The 10,418-nt window shown below is 32.5% G+C and overlaps 1 long non-coding RNA gene across 1 annotated transcript; it reads right to left on the reverse strand.

The window, feature by feature from the left end:
* Positions 1-2,019: 2,019 nt before the first annotated feature.
* On the reverse strand, positions 2,020-4,662 carry LOC124436896. Its single transcript, XR_006945534.1, has 3 exons — positions 4,526-4,662; positions 2,511-2,615; positions 2,020-2,036 (listed from the first exon to the last, which is right to left on the reverse strand). It is a non-coding gene; the product is annotated as an uncharacterized LOC124436896 (long non-coding RNA).
* Positions 4,663-10,418: the final 5,756 nt, after the last annotated feature.

Here is a 10,418-nt window from a genome sequence, read left to right on the forward strand (position 1 = left end):
TTGTAAAAGCTAATTGTTGTCAGTGACTTTTAAATGAAGTCAAAATACAATTACAAGAAAACAACTTTTTCTTAAATAAACACTCCAAATTTTGCGTTCGTATGAATGTTGTCGAATTGTCATCAGAAAAGGATTTTATAAAAATATTCGTGTTTATGTTTATTATTTAAATTTCATTATTACTTAAAATTTGAACATCATTTCAGTCTATCATTGTTTGTAACAATTTTACTATTTACATAAATGTTATAAAATTAACAAAACAAACAAATGAAAATTGTTCATCTAAAAATCAAACAATACTTTTACTTTACAAAATGAAGTAAAATGAAGGTACGTTTCCATGAAATGAAAGTTCCAAAATGCACATAAATTATTCATTTAATGTAAAGTAAATAAAAATTATAATCTTTTTAACTAGAGGTGGAATTTTACGAAGTAAAATATAAGTGCTTTGTACCTACAGTACCTATACAATTGCGCAAACAAAAGAAAAATGGCTATATTACTCATAAATTAGATGTCGATAACAGGTATGCATCAGGGTTTGACTGCTCTACTAGCAATTGCATGCGCTATAGCATATGAGCCCATTGTAAGGCCCCCTTACTGAGAAATAAAATGAAAGCAGGCAAACGGCATGCACAAAACTAACTTAAAAGTACTTTGAGAGGTGTCGTCATTGGAAATGGATTAACTGTTCTTTTACAACACTGAATTATTTTGCAAAGTTAAAACAGCTTAGGTAGCTTAATTCTGCAGAAATTGTTGTTTATGACAATATATTATCACATTTTGGGTATACTTTTATGGTCCCCTAATAGTAAAAGGCTAAAGGGCCTTAAATTGAAGCAAGTCAGAGCCCAGTACACCACTGCAAACGAATGCTTTCAAGAGACAATGGTTGGCCGCTTAGCACTTGGCCTTCCGTTTGCAAACTACGTTGTTAGTGTTCAATCTTAAGTATTCAGTAAGTTTCAGTTCTCACTTTTAAACTTCACTAAAATATTTTGTGCCTTGATTACTAATTTTGTAAGCAGAAAAGTACACCCGTAAGTTTACAATTTTCATTTTCAAAGCTTCAATAAGAAATTAGCGCCTTCATCACCTTTATTGTTGTCAATAAAAGATCCATTGAGTAAGTTTACAATTCTCACTTTCAATGCTTCACTAAGATATTTTGCACCTTCATCACTTATATTGTCATATTCAAGAGACAATCAGTAAGTTTACAATTTCACTTTTCAAAGCTTCACTAAGACACTTTGCACCTTTATCACCTATTTTGTTGCTCAAGATTCAATTTAGTAAGTTTACAATTCTCACTATTCAAAGCTTCACTAAGATATTTAGCGCCTTCATCACCTATCTTGTTGTTATCAAGATACAATAGAGGTTTACAATTTCACTTTTCTGCTTCACTAAGATATTTGCACCTTCATAACCTATATTGTTATAATAAAGAGGCAATTTAGTAAGTTTACAATTCTCACTTTTCAAAGCTTCACTAGAGATTTGCACCTTCGCCTTCTATAATTGTAGACCTACATAGTTTTATTCTTACTTTTAAAGCTTCACTAAGATATTTCCACCTTCATCACCTATTTTGTTGTTTGAAAGTTTTAAGTTAGTAAGTTTACAATTCTCACTTTTCAAAGCTTCACTAAGATATTTAGCGCCTTCATCACCTATCTTGTTGTCATGAAGATCCAATTCAGTAAATTTACAATTCTCGCTTTGCAATGCTTCACTAAGATACTTAGCACCTTCATCACCAACATCGTTTTTATAAATATCCAATTGAGTAAGTTTACAATTCTCACTTTTCAAAGCTTCACTAAGATATTTAACACCTTCATCACCTATTTTGTTTTAAGATCTAATTTTAGTAAGTTTACAATTTCACTTTTTAAAGCTTCACTAAGATATTTAGCGCCTTCATCACCTATCTTGTTGCTTTTCAAGAATTAATAGAGTAAGTTTACAATTCTCACTTTTCAACGCTAAGATATTTAGCACCTTGATCACCTATATTGCTCCATAATAAGCATTCAGTAAGTATACAATTCTCATTTTCAAAGCTTCACTAAGATATTTAGCGCATTCATAACCTAAATCGGTTCTTTAATACCTAAATCCGCAATTTTACAATTCTCAAATTTCAATGCTTCACTAAGATATTTAGCACCTTCATTTTCTAGATTAATCAGTTCCTAGATGCAGTGAATGTAAAGTTACATTTTAAAGTTTCACTGAGATATTTCAAAATAACGACTAAAATCACATAAATCAAAACGCAAAGAGAGTAATTTGTCGCCTGTCCAGTTTAATAAAACTTTTCATTGCAAGGCAGACATGATTATCAATAAACTCACACGATTGAACACAACCTCATTTATGTGTTTGCATTCAGAAAGAAATTGAAAAATGCTTTTGAATCAACAGGAGTAAAAGAAACATCTTCAATCATTTCTCGAGAATAGTTCTTATTTAGTTGTGTACATGCTGACCTGATGACATCTTTGTCTTGCAACTCGTATAAGCACTTTACTCCCAGAAAACCAATTGCTTTATTGCCGTCATTGGAAAATAAATGTGAGATCCAAAATGTAAACCTGCAAATGTTAAATACAAAAGTTTTTTATAAACCAATCGTTCATCAAAGACTTAATACTTGCGTACGTATTGTGGCATAATAAGCAATTAGCTAGCTGATGCAGATTATTTCTCTGTGGTCGAGCACAGCTAGAGGGTACATCTTATTTGAATTGTTCGTAAAAACTGCACACTGTTTAAAGTCGATGAAGTAGACTTAATTACAGTCATTTAATAGAAAGTAAAAATTCTCTATTTGTTTCTAAAACCAAGTCGATCAAACTTAAATCAAGATATATTTACTAATTAAAGATTATCGGTTTTTAACTTTTCGTTTTTTCCAGCTGGAAAAATTTGCGTCGTGTTTTTGTTTATTTTATAGCTAGTGCGATGCGTTTATCCGTTTCAACTAAAAATCTTGTCAAATCAGGAGAAACGTAGAATGAAGAAAGCATTTAAATAGTTTTAATGATATATTGTACATGTAATGTTTTGATGTTCTAGGCGTCATAGTGCACTAGTATTAACTGAGAAATGTGCGACAAACATCGTTTCTTATCCAACCTTCAATCACTATTACATAACAAACATACTGCTTTCACAATACATCATCGTCTTAATTTGATTTGTTTCAATAAACGTGACAAGTCAATTTCGCCATTCTTTAAGCATGCTGGTATTTTATTTTTACATCAGCAAAAATCCTAAATTTTAGCATGTTCCGAAAGTTGGATTTCTTAGGACTTTTCATACAATGGCAGATCTAGGATTTTAAATACAGTAGGCAATTTCAAGACGTCAGAAATATGACGTCATAAAATAGACACCATAACATATGAATTTGATAAAGTAAGACACATTTATGGTTTACACTGTCCTGCTGACCTTAGCAACTTATCTCAATATATGTAAAAACATACTGGAATAATAAACACCTGATATCCAATTCTTATTTACAAAAAATACAGTAAGTCGATATGGATAGCCGATAATATGAATAACCATTGGAAAGGTTTAAACAACAATCCATTTGCTACAACCGATTAACCCAAATCTTATCATTTGATGAAAAAACAGAACGAACGGCATGAACTATACTTTAATGGTTACATAAGTGCAAGCAAAATCAATCCTATAAAGTGAAATATCAAACATTACAACAAAATGGTTTTGAAACTATGTACAGAAATAAGAAAAGCAATTTAGCCAGTCAAGTGATTATTTGATATAGATTTAACAATCAAATAATTCTATTTTACAGACCTTTGCTTAACTGCTAAACCTCGTGAAATGAACACATTTGTCTAAATCATCATATTACAAATTTATGATCTAGCCTGTAATTGCATCATTAATACAAAATATTTATGATTGCATAACATTAATAAATTATGGTATAATATTACATATATTTACTTCAATGTAAGAGCCTTGTCCTGATCGTCAAAATCGTTATTTGCCACATACTTATTACTTCCACATAGTTCGGCTGAAAGCGTTGTGTGGCGTAAATAATACACAACAGATGTTGCACCCCACGCTATAAATTAAGTAAGAGGCCTTAGCCTTGATACTTTTTTTAGGTTGCTGCGTCAATGATAACAGCGTCAGTTTCAAAGTGCAAATTTAGTAAAAAAAGGCAGAAACACTGTTTTTAAACAGACAGACCTCTTTTGAAACCCAGCGACATTTTCAAAACTGAAACAACTCTCTGCAGAAGAGCATGAAGCTATGCCTTATATAATTACATGCCAGCTTTATATAAAACAGCTGCGATTTCTTATAACAATCCAACAACCAAACTGTGCATATGTAGTAGACGTAGTTACTGTTCCTGCACTTCCTGTCCAGCAGGACTAAAAACTGTGTAAACAAATTTCATCGAGGACAATAACCTAAACTACACTTGAAAGAAAAATAAAGACCCTACCGTTGTTCAACATCTTCTATTGTTTTAGTATCTCTGATGCTGCCAGATCTCTTCTTGTCTCCAACTAAACCAGCAACAAACTCTATTACCAAATGCCATTTAGGATCAGACACATTATCATCCAAAACTTTCCGATGTTTTGCCAATCATCAACAATACACCATGCAGCGAAGAACTCTTGAAGAGTCAAATGAATAAAACAATAAAGATTGCGTCGTCTATCTGGTAATTGATGAAAGAAACCGCAATTTGCCCGATGTGGAAAATTCGAGAGACTTGGTTCTTCAAAATCAAACTCTCTTTCGCAATGCCGTCTTTGCAAGGCTTTTCATTATCTTCAGGTCATTGTCAAGTTCTTCCGGTAAATCTTTGAGAAGATAATTCTTTGGTGATGATATACTTTTAAAATCTGGATGGTGCTGCCGAAGTAAGATTTTAACTGCTTTTGTACAATTCAGTTGTAGTTTTGGAATATCTTTTGCGTCGTTTCTAAAGCATTCTTTCAGGGTCAGACAGACAATGTAAGCGTTGACGGGGATATAGCACAAGCTACGAAGTTCGATAGAATTATCAATGCAGTTCAAGATCAGCTCGGTAGATTCCTTATCGTTACCACAAAACTTGTGAACATATTCTTTAATTTGATCTTCAAAAAACCCCAAGATCTCCACTGTCCTCTTAAATTTCAAAAGTTTAAATGCAAATTCAGCGGTTGGTCGTGATGTTATTAGAACAGTGGCACCTGGCAACAGTTTACCTTTAATCAACATACTTAACACTGTAAATGCTGGCATTTTTTCTTTAGCAAACACTGGGCCTTTAGTTTCAAGATTTTTTTCATCCAATGGAAGCTCATCAAGACCGTCAATGATAAGAACGGTTTTTTCTGGATTTGACATTATCAATTCGTAATCTGATATGGCAATCCATCATCACACAACATTTCTTGAAGAGTAATGTCAACATTTTTAATCGCACGACATCGGATCAAATGAACGTGCTTATCTCGCCAATATTTATCTGTATTGTTTTTCCATTCATGCATAAGTTTTTTTGTTAACATTGTTTTACCAATTCCTGGCCTTCCAATGACTAAAATAGAACGTGGATACGATGTTTCTTTTCACCCTGGATTGGCTTAAAATTTCGGTCACCATTTTCAATTGTCTAGCATCATGTCAATTTCTAGATGACATTGAAAGATTTCATGTCTTTTATATTTTTGGGATAAGCATTCTTTAATTCTCTTTCTGCTTGCATAATGACATTGACATAAATCTCCTCAAACTTTAATGGACGGTTATGATCATCCCCAAAGTCCTCATTTGTTTGAACGTCTTCGTTGCTGTCAAAATTTTCTTTTTGTTTTTCCAAAAATGTTTCAAATCTTTCACGTTTTCGTAACAAATAAACTTCACAAAATTCTCTTGATGTTGTAAATAACCTGTACTTCCAGGCTACAATCGTCAAATAAGACAGCTCTAAGATTGTCAGTATTATAAAAACGACATCAACAGACGCAACAAACTGAATTAACGTCTTACTTTTATCAGCGTTGAGATTTTGACAAGCGAGATGGGTATAGTGTGATTTAATGAGGTTGTTTTCAATTTAGGATGCCATGAACAAGAGTAATCGATAGGAAACTTGGCTGAAAAAAGTAATCCAACGAATACGGATAATATAATGAGGCGAACAACCAAATGAACGACGTAAATGTAAAATGTAGAAAATCGAAATGTAACGCTTTTAGATTTATAATTGTCTTCACCACGATAACCAACATGTAGAGGTTTACTTTCCCCATCATTGTTTGCTGGATCGGATTGACCATAATGCTCGACTCGACGTTTTACATAATATCCATAAACCATACTCCAAATTAAGACAATACCAATATTTAAGCACACCACAAGAAAAATTACATACTTGAAATTTAGCCCATCTTTGTATTGTCTGAAACATCTTGATTCAATGGTTTTGATGAGAGAATTGTCATTGTTTTTTGACAATTTCTCATTATAACAATTAAAAGAGAGATCATTATATAAATTTAATGAAATACCAGAGACGATGAAGCCAAATATAACAAAGATAATCAATATTAATCTTCCAAACCAGTTAAAACTTTTCCATGGTATATATTCAAGACACTTCTCGATCATTTTTGTATCCCTTAAATCAATGAATTGAATTTGAATTAACACAAGTCTAAAAATCATTATATATTCAGCACTTAGCGAATCAACAAAAGCATTTTTGCTGAACGGTTGAAAGGAAAGAAATATTTAAATATCCTCTTCTCATAAGTGAATGATGCGATAAAAAGGAAAATGAACAATTTAAGAACTTAAATTTGTTAAGCGAATACATTAAACAAGACCAAAAACAAATTTTTGAAAATTTCGTCAAGAGAAAAAAGAAAAACATAAGGTGGCCCATAAGGGTCATAGAAACGTAATAGTAAAAAAATTACAACAACAAAACAAAAGTTCACACCACAAACCTAACAATCACGATGCCATTTTGAAATTTGAGTGCAAAATATTAAAATATAGTGGTTTCTTCTGTGTGCTCTTAACACTTATTGTCTTAATTGTTACAAGTTTTTTTCGATTTTCGAAAAATTTATAAAGATACACGAAATAAAACACCAAGCGATGTTTTCCACTTCTCCCAAGATCATAAATAAGTTTAATGATTTTAAAAAACAAGATCTAAAAAACTAATTTAGGCTCGTTGAGCCAAAACTGCCTTTTCTGTTATTAACACAGCGTTTCTGCATGTCTCGTTTTTCATTCGTTCTATCTAATGCATTATTTAAACATATATTTATTCGTTGTTACAAACTCTGAACTGCTGGTTAGTCATAGTGAATGACAATTGAGTAGTTCTTAAAAAAAGGAACTTCCCTTCAAGTTTTCTGGTTCATACAGAACAAAACTTTGCTCCAAGCCTTACCAAATTTATTCACGACAATGTCGACTAGAAATGGTTTTTGAACCGTCTGCCATTCATTGCACTGTAGCTTAAACAATGCTTTTTTTTAAAGTTAGCAATGTGGTCAAGCAGTTTAAAGATTTTGCAAGGCTCAGGTTTAGAATGTGAAAAACATTGACATTTATTGTACAACCGGATCTGCCAAGCATAAAGCTAACGTTTTTGTCTAAAGCTACAGCCATACACAATATACGTAGTGGAAAAGTTGATCTTCACGTCATAACATAACCAACAACTTTGTTTGGACTCACCAGTAAACAGATAGCTAATGCCAGAGTATTTTAGTAAATAATGATCGATAAATTAAATAATGCTTACTATTTATACTGAGTGTCTGTTGTCTTGTGTTTTACTAAGATAGCCATATGTGCACATGATTTGGTGTTTGACATAGTAAATCTAAAAGTTGCAAAAGCGCCTGCAGATATTAAACGACAGATGAAAATCAGTATTAAAAGTTTTGGCACCATATCCAAAAATTTACACCATTAAGTAATTCGTATTATAATAGAATTCTTATAGCTTACTACAGTATTCTTTAAATGTTTACATGTAAATTGAAATGTTTTAATAAAGTCGATTGCAAATCAAAGAAATTTTTATCTACATTGGCAAAAAGAACAAAAGCATTTTTAATTAACGCTTGAGTGGAAAGAATTTTTAAATGTCCCCTTTTCTTACGTGAATGGCATGAGAAAATGTGAAAATGAACATTTTAATGGCCTTAATTTATTAAGCAAGCCCGTTATTTAAGACAAAAAATAAATTTTCGCAAATTTTGTCGCGAGAACCAAGAAAAAAATAATGTGGTTTATGTCATAGACACATAATACTAATAAATTTACAACAACAAAACTAAACTTTGCACTACAAACCTAACAATAACGATGCTATTATGCAATTCTCGCTATAAATACAGAATTCACAAACCACATAAATTTTCTAAACCACTCACCGTGTACTCAAACTTGTACATTCCTCATTTTGCTTAAGTACTTAAAGTATTAAAAACCTTTCGGTTCATCATTTACCGCAAGAAGGGCATCTTGCCGTCAAAACCTGAACTGCTAACTGCGACGTAAGCAGCAAAGCCATGATCACGTGATTTTTTGCGGTTTACCGTTTACCGTTAACGCCAAACAAAAACTTTCGAATGTCTGTCTAAAGTTTTTCATTTTCAAAAATTCATAAAGATAAACGAAATAAAACAAAAGCGATGTTTGAAAACTCCCTTCGAGCAAGTGGATTGATATTAAAAGTTTAAACAGTTAAAAGGCAAGAGGCGACCCAAAAATCAGATGTGACAAAAGAAACGTGTTGAACCGTCACGAAGAAGTCACAGTAAATGTGAGCATTATGAAATTTGATGACCTGGAGATGAAATATTTTTCATTCAGCATTAGCCAAATGAGAAGCACATTAAAAAGAAAACATAAAAACTTTGGAGGATTATAAGCTACTGTATCCAGCTTACACGGCGTTTACCTGATACTGTCACATTGACAGACTTGACAGTACTCAATTTTCTTGATGAGTTTAGCACAAATCATTTGCACGATCTGCAGGGACGCCGGAACAAGGCTAATTGGGGGCTCTATATTCATTTATGTGCGTTTTACTATTAGTTTCTTATGAAATCAATTGTGATTAGGGATTATAACGTATGAATATATGAATATCTGCTTCCTACCTTCATGTTCCGGCGTTGCTTATATGAGTACAAAAAAAGGGTATAAAAATCCTCTTATAACGTTTTAGCTTGCTTTGAAAAGGTTTAACAGTTGCCAACCAAAGTTAAGCAAGATCGAGCAAGGGAAAACCTGTTACGTTTTCAACTGAAGTGCCTGGTACATCTATCATTTCCTCTAGCCAAGTAGAACCAAGAGAAAAAACTCTGATCTGCCTTCCACACCATATTTGCAGTGTTAATCAAAAAAATTAAGAAATACACTGGGTTAAGACTGTGACAGGATTTATCAAAGCAAATAGATAAATGCAACATTACCGATTTTAAATGTTATCCGCACAAACCTCTTTAACAGTGCGAAAAGAGCGCTACTTCGCAAAAGATTTCATTCAGGAAAGCTATATAACGTTGCTATCTGTTAAACTCATGGATGATGTGGGTTTGTCAGCTAGAGCCGTTACTTGAATTGGCTCCAAGAAAGAATTTTTTACTTGTATTTTATAAAAGAAGCTATATGAGTCATTTTCTTGCTTGACAGGTTGAAAGATATCTTTTATGTAGTGAATGAAAAACTATCAGAGAACGAAGAGTAAATATTACTTGGAAAAATCATTGCACTTTCCCTTGCAAATAAGTTCAAATAAGTATCTGGGACCGTCTTTTTTCTTTCGTATAGCTTCTAACTAATTTGATTTTAACTTTATTATAGCTTAATTACACACTTTTTTGCAAGGTTTCGATGTCGAAAACGATATATCAATATTGTGACATCTGTACAACATAAGAACAATACAAGAATAAGAATAGCTTTAAAAGAAATACTTCTCAATAACTTTTTTCTTAGTAATTGCCTCGTTGACTAAGCAACTCGGGCGGAAAGTAAAATTTGTTTCTTTAATTGTTCCGGCCACTCATGACACAATAGTCTAAAACCAGTATAAGAGTTTGTAAGCATTTCATTTAACGGTAGTTATCTCACCTGTTTTTAGGTTGAGATGACCATGACGAACAACATGGCATATGTGCCATTTGCTCAATCTGGGACGAAAGTCCTGAAATTGAGACCCACCCCCCTGAAACGGCAGTGTCGACATAGTTCTTCTTTCTAGAAAAAATAGCAATAACAATTCTATAATGTTAAGCGAGTTTAGAAGGTTCCCTTTTAGGGGTGGTCATGGGAGGAAAAATTTACAAAAGTTTAATGGA

This window comes from Xenia sp. Carnegie-2017, unplaced genomic scaffold (genome assembly GCF_021976095.1).
Source record: "Xenia sp. Carnegie-2017 unplaced genomic scaffold, XeniaSp_v1 HiC_scaffold_16, whole genome shotgun sequence".
NCBI lineage: Eukaryota > Metazoa > Cnidaria > Anthozoa > Malacalcyonacea > Xeniidae > Xenia > Xenia sp. Carnegie-2017.